Below are 16,205 nucleotides of genomic sequence, written 5' to 3' on the forward strand. Positions count from 1 at the left end.
TGGAGGCAGGTTGCTAGCGGTGTGCCGCAGGGATCAGTGCTTGGTCCTCTGCTCTTTGTGATTTTTATTAATGACTTAGAGGAGGGGGCTGAAGGGTGGATCAGTAAATTTGCTGATGACACCAAGATTGGTGGAGTAGTGGATGAGGTGGAGGGCTGTTGTAGGCTGCAAAGAGACATAGATAGGATGCAAAGCTGGGCTGAAAAATGGCAAATGGAGTTTAACCCTGATAAATGTGAGGTGATTCATTTTGGTAGGACAAATTTAAATGTGGATTACAGGGTCAAAGGTAGGGTTCTGAAGACTGTGGAGGAACAGAGAGATCTTGGGGTTCATATCCACAGATCTCTAAAGGTTGCCAGTCAAGTGGATAGAGCTGTGAAGAAGGCCTATAGTGTGTTAGCTTTTATTAACAGGGGGTTGGAGTTTAAGAGCCGTGGGGTTATGCTGCAACTGTACAGGACCTTGGTGAGACCACATTTGGAATATTGTGTGCAGTTCTGGTCACCTCACTATAAGAAGGATGTGGAAGCACTGGAAAGAGTGCAGAGGAGATTTACCAGGATGCTGCCTGGTTTGGAGGGTAGGTCTTATGAGGAAAGGTTGAGGGAGCTAGGGCTGTTCTCTCTGGAGCGGAGGAGGCTGAGGGGAGACTTAATAGAGGTTTCTAAAATGATGAAGGGGATAGATAGAGTGAACGTTCAAAGACTATTTCCTCGGGTGGATGGAGCTATTACAAGGGGGCATAACTATAGGGTTCGTGGTGGGAGATACAGGACGGATATCAGAGGTAGGTTCTTTACGCAGAGAGTGGTTGGGGTGTGGAATGGACTGCCTGCAGTGATAGTGGAGTCAGACACTTTAGGAACATTTAAGCGGTTATTGGATAGGCACATGGAGCACACCAGGATGATAGGGAGTGGGATAGCTTGATCTTGGTTTCAGATAAAGCTCGGCACAACATCGTGGGCCGAAGGGCCTGTTCTGTGCTGTACTGTTCTATGTTCTATGTTCTATGTTCATCCCATTTGACCTGCCAAAATGGACCACTACGCATTTATCTGGGTTGAAGTCCATCTGCCACTTCTCCGCCCAGTCTTGCATCCTATCTATGTCCCTCTGTAACTTCTGACATCCCTCCAGACTATCCACCACCCATCCCTGGTGGACTTTGAATTCAATAAAAAATATATGGAATTAAGAATCTACTGATAACCATGAAGCCATTGTCGATTGTCGGAAAATCTCACCTGGTTCGCTCATGGCCTTTAGGGAAGGAAATCTGCCGTTCTTACCTGGTCTGGCCTACATGTGACTCCAGAGCCACAACAATGTGGCTGACTCTTAACATCCATCTGAAATGGCCTAGCAGGCCACTCCCAGTTGTATCAATCGCTACTGCAGCATTTCAAGAAGGCAGCGGCTCATCACAACCTTTTCAAGGGCAATTAGGGATGGGCAATAAATGCTGGCCAGCCAGCGGTGCCTGTGACCCACGAATGATTAAAAAAGAAATAACAAGTACTGTTAGGCTCGGCCAATAGTCAACAACAACAACTTATATTTATATAGCACCTTTAAAGTAATTAAACATCCCAAGGTGATTCAAAGAGCATCATAAAGCAGAGTATGACATCGAGCCTTGTAAGGAGATTTTTGGGCAGGTGACCAAAAGCTCGGTCAAAGAGCTTTAAGGAGTCTTAAAGGGGGTCAGTGACATAGGGAGTCAGAGAGGTGTACGAAGACAATCCCCTCTACAGCCAGCACAATGGAGCAACCAAAACTGGGGATATGCAAGTCCAGTAAGAAGTTTAACAACACCAGGTTAAAGTCCAACAGGTTTATTTGGTAGCAAAAGCCACACAAGCTTTCGAGGCTCTGAGCCCCTTCTTCAGGTGAGTGGGAATTCTGTTCACAAACAGAACTTATAAGACACAGACTCAATTTACATGAATAATGGTTGGAATGCGAATACTTACAACTAATCCAGTCTTTAAGAAACAAAACAATGGGAGTGGAGAGAGCATCAAGACAGGCTAAAAAGATGTGTATTGTCTCCAGACAAGACAGCCAGTGAAACTCTGCAGGTCCACGCAACTGTGGGAGTTACAAATAGTGTGACATAAATTCTGATTCTAGGATCGCATGATAAAGACTCAGGAGGAAAAAAGCAGAAATATTTATGTGAAATAGTGTGACATAAACCCAATATCCCGGTTGAGGCCGTCCTTGTGTGTGCGGAACCTGGCTATCAGTTTCTGCTCCGCGACTCTGCGCTGTCGTGTGTCGCGAAGGCCGCCTTGGAGAACGCTTACCCGAATATCAGAGGCCGAATGCCCGTGACCGCTGAAGTGCTCCCCAACAGGAAGAGAACAGTCTTGCCTGGTGATTGTCGAGCGGTGTTCATTCATCCGTTGTCGCAGCGTCTGCATAGTTTCCCCAATGTACCATGCCTCGGGACATCCTTTCTTGCAGCGTATCAGGTAGACAACGTTGGCCGAGTTGCAAGAGTATGTACCGTGTACCTGGTGGATGGTGTTCTCACGTGAGATGATGGCATCTGTGTCGATGATCCGGCACGTCTTGCAGAGGTTGCTGTGGCAGGGTTGTGTGGTGTCTTGGTCACTGTTCTCCTGAAGGCTGGGTAGTTTGCTGCGGACAATGGTCTGTTTGAGGTTGTGCGGTTGTTTGAAGGCAAGAAGTGGGGGTGTGGGGATGGCCTTGGCGAGATGTTCGTCTTCATCAATGACATGTTGAAGGCTCCGGAGGAGATGCCGTAGCTTCTCCGCTCCGGGGAAGTACTGGACAACGAAGGGTACTCTGTCCACTGTGTCCCGTGTTTGTCTTCTGAGGAGGTCGGTGCGGTTTTTCGCTGTGGCGCGTTGGAACTGTTGATCAATGAGTCTAGCGCCATATCCTGTTCTTATGAGGGCATCTTTCAGCGTCTGGAGGTGTCTGTTGCGATCCTCCTCATCCGAGCAGATCCTGTGTATACGGAGGGCTTGTCCGTAGGGGATGGCTTCTTTAACGTGTTTAGGGTGGAAGCTGGAGAAGTGGAGCATCGTGAGGTTATCCGTGGGCTTGCGGTACAGTGAGGTGCTGAGGTGACCGTCCTTAATGGAGATGCGCGTGTCCAAGAATGCAACCGATTCCGGAGAGTAGTCTATGGTGAGCCTGATGGTGGGATGGAACTTGTTGATGTCATCATAGAGTTGTTTCAGTGATTGTTCACCATGAGTCCAAAGGAAGAAAATGTCATCGATGTATCTAGTGTATAGCACCGGTTGAAGGTCCCGTGCGGTGAAGAAGTCTTGTTCGAACCTGTGCATGAAGATGTTGGCATATTGAGGTGCAAATTTGGTCCCCATGGCTGTTCCGTGTGTCTGGATGAAGAACTGGTTGTTGAAGGTGAAGATATTGTGGTCCAGGATGAAGCGGATGAGATGTAAAATTGCATCTGGAAACTGGCAGTTGTTGGCGCTGAGCACTGAGGCCGTTGCAGCAATGCCATCGTCATGGGGGATGCTGGTGTAGAGTGCTGAGACATCCATTGTGACGAGGAGCGCTCCTGGTTCAACTGCTCCATGTGTGCCGAGTTTCTGTAGGAAGTCCGTCGTGTCGCGACAAAAGCTGGGGGTTCTTTGTACAATGGGTTTCAGGATGCCCTCGACATAGCCGGAGAGGTTCTCGCACAGGGTCCCATTGCCCGATACGATGGGACGGCCGGGTGTGTTTGCCTTGTGTATCTTCGGGAGGCAGTAGAGATCTCCAACGCGGGGAGTACGTGGGATGAGAGCACGGAGGGTGTTCTGAAGGTCCGGATCAAAGGTCTTGATCAGAGTGTTGAGTTGACGGGTGTGTTCTTTGGTCGGATCTGCAGGTAACTGTCTGTAGTGTTCCTCGTTGTTGAGTTGTCGGTACACTTCTTTGCAGTAATCCGTTCTGTTCAGTATGACGATGGCCCCTCCTTTGTCTGCTGGTTTGATGACAATGTTGCGGTTGGTCTTGAGAGCGTGGATGGCGTTACGTTGTGCTTGGGTGATGTTCGGGGCTGTCTTGTGAGTGCGGCTGATGAATTTGGTGTTGACGCACCTCCTGACGGCTTGGGCATACATGTCAAGTCGAGGGCAGCGGCCTTCCGGAGGAGTCCAATTCGACTCTTTCCTCTTCAGGAGCGCTCCTCGTCACAATGGATGTCTCAGCACTCTACACCAGCATCCCCCATGACGATGGCATTGCTGCAACGGCCTCAGTGCTCAGCGCCAACAACTGCCAGTTTCCAGATGCAATTTTACATCTCATCCGCTTCATCCTGGACCACAATATCTTCACCTTCAACAACCAGTTCTTCATCCAGACACACGGAACAGCCATGGGGACCAAATTTGCACCTCAATATGCCAACATCTTCATGCACAGGTTCGAACAAGACTTCTTCACCGCACGGGACCTTCAACCGGTGCTATACACTAGATACATCGATGACATTTTCTTCCTTTGGACTCATGGTGAACAATCACTGAAACAACTCTATGATGACATCAACAAGTTCCATCCCACCATCAGGCTCACCATAGACTACTCTCCGGAATCGGTTGCATTCTTGGACACGCGCATCTCCATTAAGGACGGTCACCTCAGCACCTCACTGTACCGCAAGCCCACGGATAACCTCACGATGCTCCACTTCTCCAGCTTCCACCCTAAACACGTTAAAGAAGCCATCCCCTACGGACAAGCCCTCCGTATACACAGGATCTGCTCGGATGAGGAGGATCGCAACAGACACCTCCAGACGCTGAAAGATGCCCTCATAAGAACAGGATATGGCGCTAGACTCATTGATCAACAGTTCCAACGCGCCACAGCGAAAAACCGCACCGACCTCCTCAGAAGACAAACACGGGACACAGTGGACAGAGTACCCTTCGTTGTCCAGTACTTCCCCGGAGCGGAGAAGCTACGGCATCTCCTCCGGAGCCTTCAACATGTCATTGATGAAGACGAACATCTCGCCAAGGCCATCCCCACACCCCCACTTCTTGCCTTCAAACAACCGCACAACCTCAAACAGACCATTGTCCGCAGCAAACTACCCAGCCTTCAGGAGAACAGTGACCAAGACACCACACAACCCTGCCACAGCAACCTCTGCAAGACGTGCCGGATCATCGACACAGATGCCATCATCTCACGTGAGAACACCATCCACCAGGTACACGGTACATACTCTTGCAACTCGGCCAACGTTGTCTACCTGATACGCTGCAAGAAAGGATGTCCCGAGGCATGGTACATTGGGGAAACTATGCAGACGCTGCGACAACGGATGAATGAACACCGCTCGACAATCACCAGGCAAGACTGTTCTCTTCCTGTTGGGGAGCACTTCAGCGGTCACGGGCATTCGGCCTCTGATATTCGGGTAAGCGTTCTCCAAGGCGGCCTTCGCGACACACGACAGCGCAGAGTCGCGGAGCAGAAACTGATAGCCAGGTTCCGCACACACAAGGACGGCCTCAACCGGGATATTGGGTTTATGTCACACTATTTCACATAAATATTTCTGCTTTTTTCCTCCTGAGTCTTTATCATGCGATCCTAGAATCAGAATTTATGTCACACTATTTGTAACTCCCACAGTTGCGTGGACCTGCAGAGTTTCACTGGCTGTCTTGTCTGGAGACAATACACATCTTTTTAGCCTGTCTTGATGCTCTCTCCACTCCCATTGTTTTGTTTCTTAAAGACTGGATTAGTTGTAAGTATTCGCATTCCAACCATTATTCATGTAAATTGAGTCTGTGTCTTATAAGTTCTGTTTGTGAACAGAATTCCCACTCACCTGAAGAAGGGGCTCAGAGCCTCGAAAGCTTGTGTGGCTTTTGCTACCAAATAAACCTGTTGGACTTTAACCTGGTGTTGTTAAACTTCTTACTGTGTTTACCCCAGTCCAACGCCGGCATCTCCACGATATGCAAGTCATCAGAATTAAACGAATGCAGATATCTCAGAGGATGTGGAGCTGGAGGAGATTAAAGGCAGTGGCAAGGACTTGGGGGGGTGGGGTTGGGGGTTGGGGGGGGGTGGGGAGTGGGAAGGGTGGTGGGGAGTGGTGGGGGATTTCATCTTAACCTCAACTCCAGTTTCCTGCCTGTTCTCCATAACCTTTCAACTCATCACTAATTAAAAATCTGTCTGTTTCTTCCTTAAATTTACTCAAAGTCCCAGCACCCATCGCACTCTGGAGTAGTGAATTCCACAGATTCCCGACCCTTTGGGAGAAATAGTTTCTCATCATCGCTTTTTAAAATTTCTACCCCTTATCCTAAAACCCCTTGTTCTCGATTGCCCCACAAGAGGAAGCATCCACTCCACGTCTACTTTGTCAATACTTTTTAACATCTTATACACCTCAGTAAGATCTCTCCACATTGCTCTAAGAGAGTATTGACCTGAACTGTTCAATCTTACTCCACAAGGCAAACCTTTCATCTCTGGAATCAATCCCCTGAGAACTGCCTCTAATACCACTGCATCCTGCCTCAAAAAATGGCCAACAGCGGGATCCATCTTGTCCGTCCGTGGTCAGTAGGGTTTCCCTCTGAATGCACCCCTCACTTCTGTTAAAACCCACAGCAGGGATGTGTCATCGGCAGGGCCAGAATATCCTGCCAGTGTGAATGGCTAGAAAGTTCCGGCCTTTATGTTTAATTCAGTGCCCACAGGGAGGATGTTGAGTCAGCGGCAATATGGGCTCAGTATCCATCTCAGTGACACAAGTCAGATCCTAATGAATCTTCTTGGTTCAGATCTAATAGCATATCCCAAAAATTCCTCGTGGGGAATTTTCCAGCCCATTTTCAGTGGGCAGGAATGGTGGAGGTGGCGGGGAATCCAGTGGGAGACCCAAATATACTTTTATGCCATTGGGTTTCCCCACTCAATTGTCCCACCACCCAGCTGGCGACATATTGAGGTTCCTGCCATGCAATGAGAGGAACTCCAGTATAATACATCTCAATAAGATTAGCGAGCCTCCTCACTGTAACATCCCCCCCATGCTGGAAAGTAGCCCCCCCACCCACCCCCACCCCCACCCACCCCCACCCCCTCGCCAGTGCCATGTCTTCACGTCAGCGCGGTTCACAACAGGTTTTGGAAAATATACGGAACTGGTGAACTGAACCCACCGGCGGCGGGGGAGGGGTGGGGGGGGGGGGGGGGGGGCGGGAGGGGCACGCAGTTATTTGCAGCCCAACCCCCCCACCCCACCCCCCAGGGGGAGAAGGTCGTGCCCAGGCAGTACCTTGGCACTGCTCTGGCTCTGCCCCTGCCACCACCTGGGAAGTGTCAGGGGGCAGTGCCAGGGGGCAATGCCAATAGGGGTAGGCCTCCACTGGGGAGGTTCAAAGGGGATTCAATCTCTGTTGGGGTGGGAGGGATGCCGGTGTGGGAGAGGGTTTCGGTGTCTGTCAGGGTGATTAATTTTTTTATTCTTTTCTACATCCCCATCTTTTAAAGGGTGCCCCGATCTCCCAGGAGGCTAAGTTGCCGGTGGGGTGGGTTCATTCACACCCCACCAGCATGACATCATGGAGCCCGCCACTGCCTCCTGCTTTTTTCATTCAAAATATTTAAACTTTTGGCGGGAAAAGCTGGCAGTGCGGCCAGTGGGCTACGCGCTGCATTTCCCACCTGAGTTGACACTTTGAATAAAAAGTGGAAAATTCACCCGGAGTGTGTAAATTTCCAGTGGGAGCTAAGCATTGCTCGATAGGAAGTCTGGCCCTGATCTCCCACAGAGCAGTTCACCCATTTTGAATAGATAAATGTTAGTCTGCATGCCTCACCAACATGAGTCCTGGAGAGAGTCGGGAGGTTATTGACAATGGAGGAAGGGTTGTCTGCTGGTCCTGCGCATAATGACGGAGGGGACGGGGGGCGGGGGGTGGGGGGGGGGGGGGGCGGTTTTGTTGCATGGTTTTGGAAATGAATTTCAGTTTTAGTGACCTCTGATAAGCCCAGAACGGGTGCAGTCTGGAGTTTTCTCAATCCATCACCATCCAATTTCTCCTCCAAAATACACATTATGATGGAAGTAAGAGAAGTCTACATCCAATGAAAACATGGTTGAAGTGTGTTTAAACAACTTGGATTTTCTATCCTTTCAATGGATGGAAGCTACAGAATTTGATTTGGTTTATTATTGTCCCATGTATTGGGATACAGTGAAAAGTATTGTTTATTGCGCGCTATACAGACAAAACATACCGTTCATAGAGTACCTGGGCGATTCTCACAGCTCTAGCAGCACAGCGGGCCGGGAGACAGAAGCGGAGGCCGTTTAGTGGGCATCTCGCTGGGCACCATGGCGTCCGTGCATCTCCAGGCCCCAGTATCTTGCAGCATCAACTCCGTGACAGAAATCGCTGATTTGAATATTATAATCCCAATTCCAATTTCACTAGCGGGCTCAGGACTGAAGTCTCCAGGTCCGTCAGCCTCTCCCCCCACCCCATTCGGGAGTGGTTCACTCCAGCATGGTTTACAACAGCTCACCATTTGCTGGGAGCTGGCGGCCCAACCCCGCTGGAGTGATGGGAGGCCATGGAGGCCCCCCAGGAGGTTAGGGGTAAGGAGGGACCCTGGGATTTGCCACCCTGTCAGTGCCAGCTTTGCCCCTGGCATTGCCCAAGAGGTAATGTGGCAATGCCCAGGGGCACCTTGGCACTGCCCACAGGGCATCAGGCAGTGCCAAGGGGGTGGGGCCATAAGGGGTGGGGCCTATTGGGGGCAGGGCCAGTGGGAGTGGGGTGGGGGGTCCGGCTGCCACTCTGCACTTGGGACCTGTAGCAGAGGGAGAGAGTTCAGCAATTGGGGCTGGCCATTGGGGTGTTGGGCGGGGGGGTGGGGTTCGGCCTGCCAGGGGGGTCAGGGCTGTGGGGTTGCGGGTCAGAATTGCCAGGGGGGAGGACATCAGGGTGGTCTAGGGCGAGGTGGGGTTTGGGCTGTTCCAGAGATGTCAGGGAGACCAACGATCAGGGGGTGGGGTAGGGATTGGAGGGGCAGCAATGCAGGAGTTACTGTGCTGGCCAATGATTTAGAGGCCGGCAGTGCGGGACTACTGAACAAGCGGCCATCTCTGGTCTGACAGATGGACGCATGCGCAGTGGCCTGCTCAGCGCTATGCTGCCGGCCTCTCCAGCAGGGAAAGGCCCCACCACTGATTTTCAGCATGAATCTCCTTGAGGCACTCTACAGTGCACAGAGTGTGGGAGATTGACAATGGAGGGTGGTGAATCTCTGGAATTCTCTGCCCACTGAGGTGGTGGAGGCTACCTCGCTGAATATGTTTAAAGCGCGGATGGATGGATTCCTGATCGGTAAGGGAATTAAGGGTTATAGGGATCAGGCGGGTAAGTGGTACTGATCCACGTCAGATCAGCCATGATCTTATTGAATGGCGGGGCAGGCTCGAGGGGCTAGATGGCCTACTCCTGCTCCTATTTCTTATGTTCTTATGTAGATCCATTTTGAAAATCCCCCCAAAAAACAACAGGAGTTACTCCAGTTTTTATGGGAATTCGGCACTTAGAATCCCGGCCTACATAGGGAAAATGGAAAGGAGAGAGGGTGCAGAATGTAATGTTACAGTTATAGCTAGAGTGTAGAGAAAACTAATCTTAATGTAAGGTTGGTCCATTCAAAGTCTGATGGCAGCAGGGAAGAAGCTGTTCTTGAGTCGGTTGGTACGTTTTTTCAGACTTTTGTATCTTTTTCCTGAAGGAAGAAGGTGGAAGAGAGAATGTCCGGGGTAAGCGGGCTCCTTGATTATGCTGGCTGCTTTGCCAAGACAGCGGGAAGTGTAGACAGAGTCAATGGATGGGAGGCTGGTTTGCACAATGGGCTACATTCACAACCTTTTGCTGTTTCTTGGACAGAGCAGGAGCCATACCAAGCTGTGATACAACCAGAAAGAATGCTTACTAAACATGCAAGGCCAAAGTGAACCAGATAACAATCGATTCTAGAGTAAATGTGGGGGTTCAGAGTTTGATCATTCCTTGTGCATTCAGCATCTCTGCCATGGTGTTCCCTAACCAGGCCAGTCACTAATTTGCCTCATCTCCTGATGCTAATAGTGATTGTCTAAAGTGACATGATCATCATTGACTTTTACTGCAGCTGGCTGAAGTCATTTGGATGTTTTGTTTACCAATTAATTCAGAATATTGATCTTTTGGACAAAAACAATTTTCTCATCATTAAATCTCCCACTGGAGAAATAAACTTTTCAGTTTTCATTCACGTATCGGTGATGGATAAGATTGGCTGACACCCACTCTGCAATCAGGAAAGTACAAATTGGCAATCACCCTCGTTTCACTCATTATCTGTTTAAATTCAACCCAGCAATGTTTATACAGAGAGCTAAAATTCACGTGCGGCTAAAGCTTAGTTGGCGCAAAAAAATGAGGTTTATATTTGAGACCAGGACTGTACTCCTGGGGGAGGTTATGGCCTAGTGGTATTATCGCTAGACTATTAATCCAGAAACTCAGCTAACGTTCTGGGGACCTGGGTTCGAATCCCACCACAGCAGATTGTGGAATTTGAATTCAGCAAAAAATATCTAGAACAAAGAACAAAGAAGATTACAGCACAAGGACAGGCCGCACCGACCATGCTGTAACCAAGTCTGAACTAAAACCCCCTACCCTTCCGGGGACCATATCCCTCTATTTCCATCCTTTTCATGTATTTGTCCAGATGCCCCTTAAAAGTCACTACCGTGTCCGCTTCCACTACCTCCCCCAGCAGCGAGTTCCAGGCACCCACCATTCTTGGTGCAAAATTCTTGCCTCGTACATCTCCTTTAAGCCTTGCCCCTCGCACCTTAAACCTGTGCCCCCTAGTAATTGACTCTTCCACCCTGGGAAAAAGCTTCTGATTATCCACTCTGTCCATGTCCCTCTTAATCTTGTGGACTTCTATCAGGTCGCCCCTCAATCTCCGTCGTTCCAGTGAGAACAAACCAAGTTTCTCCAACTTCTCCTCATAGCTAATGCCCTCCATACCAGGCAACATCCTGATAAATCTTTTCTGTACCACTCCAAAGCCTCCACATCCTTCTGATAGTGTGGGGGCCAGAATTGAACACTATATTCCGAGTGCGGCCTAATTAACATTCTATAAGGCTGCATAATGACTTGCCAATTTTTAAACTCAATGCCTGGGCTGATAAAGGCAAGCAAGCCATTTGCCTTCCTGACTACCTTATGGACCTGTGTTGCCACTTTCAGTGACCTGTGTATCTGCCTATCAATACTCCTAAGGGTTCTGCTATTTGCTATATATTTCCCATCTGTATTAGACCTTCTAAAGTGCATTACCTCACATTTGTCTGGATTAAACTCCATCTGCCACCTCTCTGCCCAAGTCTCCAACCGATCAATATCCTGCTGTATCCTCTGACAGTCCTCATCGCTATCCGCAATTCCATCAACCTTTGTGTCATCCACAAACTTACTAATCAAAGCAATTACATTTTCCTCCAAATCATTTATATATATTACAAACAGCAAAGGTCCCAGCACTGATCCCTGAGGAACTCCACTAGTCACAGTCCTCCATTCAGAAACGCACCCTTCCACTGCTACCCTCTGTCTTCTATGACCGAGCCAGTTTTATATCCACCTTGCCAGCTCATCTCTAATCCCAAGCGACTTCAGCCTCTGTACCAGTCTGCCATGAGGGACCTTGTCAAAGGCCTTACTGAAGTCTATGCATCTGACTAAGAATCTACTGATGACCATGAAACCATTGTCGATTGTCGGAAAAACCTATCTCGTTCACTAATGTACTTCAGGGAAGGAAATCTGCTGTCCTCACCTGGTCTGGCCTACATGTGATTCCAGAGCCACAGCAATGTGGTTGACTCTCAACTGCTCTCCAAGGGCGACTAGGGATGGGCAACAATTGCTGGCCAGGGCTGTTCATGTCCATTTATTAATTTTTAAAAATCCACCTGAGGTGGAATCATAGCTTATTCTATCTTTTGTTGTGAAGTGAGACCCAGAATGGTGATTTAAAAAAGGATTCTCTCTTAACCTCATTCCAATTGACATTAATCAGCAGAATAAAATTGTCAGTTCCTTGGCATCAACTAGACAGAATCCATCAGACAAGATTGACGATAAGCAGGACATGAAATGGGAGTGTCATTTGATAGCAACATGAATGATAATGGGCCTGGATTTTTCACCCAGTCGGGTGACTCAGGAGTCCGTTAAAGATGGTGGGCTGCTCCCAATTCTGCCATTTCCGACCCCATTCCTGGGGTTTCCAATTTTCAGGAGAGCCTTTTAAGGGTGTGGTTTGGTTGGGGTCAGTAGCCCACACCCTGCACTCCCAAACCCGGTTGCTTCCATCACAGGGAAGTGTCCTACTCTTCTACAATTCTCATGGAGTCGCGCCAGTGTTCCACAGAGCTGTGGTTCATCACACCTCAGAGGTGCTGTGAATTTTAATTTGCACGAGGGCACCTATTGAAAGGTAAGTTCGGAAGGCCCTCCTCATGCCCCCTAAGCCAAGCTATGTCCCTCCATGGCCTCTCAGGACCCCACGCCAAGTTATAACAGTTCCATGCGCTTTGGCCCATTCTACACTTCATTGAAGCATTGAACTCTATAAGTGACAGTAAAGAAATGCTTGAAGAAAGCAGTCTTGATTCATAAAAATAGCTTTTGCTACAGCTCAATAAAAGTGTCAATCATCCAGATCCTTTAAAGTTTCAGCAGCACAAACTGCAACCACTTGAAATCGCTTTATCTTGTGTAAATAAACATTGAGAAATTGACACCATAGATTATTGTTGGCACGGTGGCACAGTGGTTAGCACTGCTGCCTCACAGCTCCAGGGACCTGGGTTCAATTCCCAGCTTGGATGACTGTCTGTGTGGAGTTTGCACATTCTCCCTGTGTCTGCGCGGGTTTCCTCCGGGTGCTCCGGTTTCCTCCCACAGTCCAAAGATGTGTGGGTTAGGTGCATTGGCCATGCTAAATTGCCCCTTAGTGTCCCAGGATGCGTAGATTAGAGGGATTAGCAGGGTAAATATGTGGGGTTACAGAGTAAGGCCTGGGTGGGATTGTTGTCGTGTGGACTCGGTGGGCCGAATCGCCTCCTGCACCGCAGAGTTTCTATGATTAGGGAGCCAGAATTGTCAATCAAGCAATGTTTTCTCTGGGGCTCAGGTATTTCAACAGACTAATGGATTTCTGGGATCTCAGTCAAGAATACACAATTAGTTTTGCATTGTAGTTGGGGATATTCACACTACATCCCCTTTTTATTGGCACTCGCTGCAATATATCGGTGAGTTTAAATGTCACAAAGCCATTTTGAAAAACTATGGAGAGAAGGTATGTGCGTAAGGTAAGTGGTTAGGGGTTGAATGTTCGGGGATGGGAGGTGATGCACGCTGGGGGAATTTGGATGCTGAAGAGTGTAGCTAGGATGAGGGGGTTCTGGATGGTCAGGGAGATTGGAGATGTATTTTACAGGGGGGAGGATAGTTGGCGGGTGAGGGGTAGTTGACTGCTGAGAGAGTGGTTGGGGAGATTTAAGAGTTTAGTTAGGGATCGGGGGGTTGGCAGGGTAGAATCATAGAATCCCTACAGTGCAGAAGGAGGCCATTCGGCCCATCGAACCTGCACCGGCGACAATCCCATCCAGGCCCTATCCCTATAATTCTACACATTTACCCTGCCAGTCCAACGCCGGCATCTCCACATCATGATTACCATTAATCCCCCTGACACTAAGGGACAATTTAACGTGGTCAATCCACCTAATCCGCACATCTATGGTCTGTGGGAGGAAACCGGAGTACCCGGAGGAAACCCACGCAGACAAGGGGAGAACGTGCAAACTCCGCACAGTCACCCGAGGCCGGAATTGAACTCGAGTCCCTGGTGCTGTGAGGCAGCAGTGCTAACCACTGTGCCACCGTGCCACCCACGGTGGTTGGGATCCAGTGGACAGTTGGATGGGGGGGTAGCTCAGGGGGGGTGTCAGTACTATAGTTACCCAGGAGTTGGAGCTGCTTTTAATCCTTCTTACCTTTTCTGGCTAACTATTCGGCCAAGTGCATTGGAACCATTTGAAGTCTTTGACTTTTACTCGGAGTTCCAAAGGGTTTCAGATGCAGGGTCATCACCCCAAGGAAGTTGAAACTTGCCAGAAATCCTGCAGAGACCTTGTGAAGGATTCCGAGGGGTTCTTCTGCCTGGGTAAATCAGTTACGGCTCTCTGGAGAACAGAATATCTGGACAGTTATTTCACAGAACTCCATTTATTTTGGGGGGAAGTTTCCTGTCCCACCCATCATGGGAATCGTAGCGGGCGGGTGGGGGCGTGGGGGCAGGGGGGGGGGTGGGAGGCGGGGGGAGTGGGGGCAGACCATGCAAAGGTCCGTTAATGTCGGGTGGGATTTTTCGGTTTTGCAGTGAGCGTGGCCAGAAAATCCCACCCCAGTGTCTACTCAAATCTTTTCTCTCAAACTAATTAATGTATAAAATTAATATTAATTAAATAAATAATTACAATGAATATATTAAATGTTGACATGGGGGACAGGGTGGGGAGAGTGGGGCATGGGGTGTTGGGAAAGGGCAAGGGGTGGGGGGAGCGAGGCAGGGGGTGATGGGAGCGGGGCAGGGGGTGGGGGAGTGGGGCAGGGGATAGGGGGAATGGGGCAGAGGGTGGGGGAAGCAGGGCAGGGGGTGGGGACAGTGGGGCAGGAGGTGGTGGGAGCGGGGCAGGGGTGGGGGGAGCGGGACAGGGGGTGGGGAGGAGTGGGGCAGGGGGTGGGGGAGCGGGGCAGGGCATGGGGGGAGCGGGGCAGGGGGTGGGGGGCACGGGGCAGAGGCTGGGGGGAGTGGGGCAGGGGGTGATGGGAGAGGGGCAGGGGATGCTGGGAGCAGGGCAGGGTGTGGGAAGAGTGGGGCAGTGGGTGATGGGAGCAGGGCAGGGGGTGGGGGGCGTGGGGCAGAGGGTGGGGGGAGCAGGGCAGGGGGTGGGGGCAGTGGGGCAGGAGGTGGTGGGAGCAGGGCAGGGGTGGGGGGAGCGGGACAGGGGGTGGGGAGGAGCGGGACAGGGGGTGGGGAGGAGCGGGGCAGGGGGTGGGGGAGCGGGGCAGGGCGTGGGGGGAGCGGGGCAGGGGGTGGGGGGCATGAGGCAGAGGGTGGGGGGAGCGGGACAGAGGGTTGGGGGAGCAGGGCAGGGGGTGCTGGGAGCAGGGCAGGGGGTGGGGAGAGTGGGGCAGGGGGTGATGGGAGCGGGGCAGGGGGTGGGGGGAGCAGGTCAGAGGGTGGGGGTGCTATTGCTTGAAGAAACGTTGGTTCTAAGTGATAACACAACTCCAGTACTCCCAGCAGTTCCAGAACTCCAGTAGGGGATGCTGCTGGAAATACAAGGAGGCTCATGAAGATTGGGAATGGACACTGGACCCAGGTAGGAGCCAGAATTTTTAGGCAAGGGGGATCAAGCACTCAGGTCCTCGTGAGGCCTAAAGCCCGGCAGGCTAGTGGGTGCCTTACCCACTGCCTGTGTTATAGGAACTGGATTGAGGGTGAGCAGTGGGCTCACCACCCAACATATTTTACATACCCCTCCCCCCATCCCTCCCATGGAAACATGCCTGGTGGGTTTTGAGGGAGTGGGGGGAGGCATGGTGTGTAAAACTCAACCCTTGGGGGGAGTTTGTTCATTAACAGAGTGATCTGTAATTATGATCTGGAGTGCACTGCTCAAAAGGGCAGTGGAAGAGAATTGGATAAATACAAAAAAAGTTACACAGTCATGAGGGAAAAACAGTCAAGGAGAACTAAATGGGTAGCTTTTCCCAAGGACTGGGATAGGCAAAATGGCCCTCCTTCTGTACTGTCTCATTCTGTGGTTCTATAATTACACCGTGTACTTTGGTATACAATTCACAGAATCATAGACTCTACAGTTAGAAGGAGGCCATTTGGCCCATCGAATCTGCACTGGCAACGATCCCACCCAGGTCCGATCACTGCAACACCACATATTTACCCTCCTAATTCCCCTGACACTAAAGGACAATTGAGCATGGCCAATCAACCTAACCCGCACATCTTTGGACTGTGGGAGGAAACCGGAGCACCCGGTGGAAACC

This window comes from Mustelus asterias, chromosome 1 (assembly GCF_964213995.1).
Source record: "Mustelus asterias chromosome 1, sMusAst1.hap1.1, whole genome shotgun sequence".
In the NCBI taxonomy this organism is placed as follows: domain Eukaryota; kingdom Metazoa; phylum Chordata; class Chondrichthyes; order Carcharhiniformes; family Triakidae; genus Mustelus; species Mustelus asterias.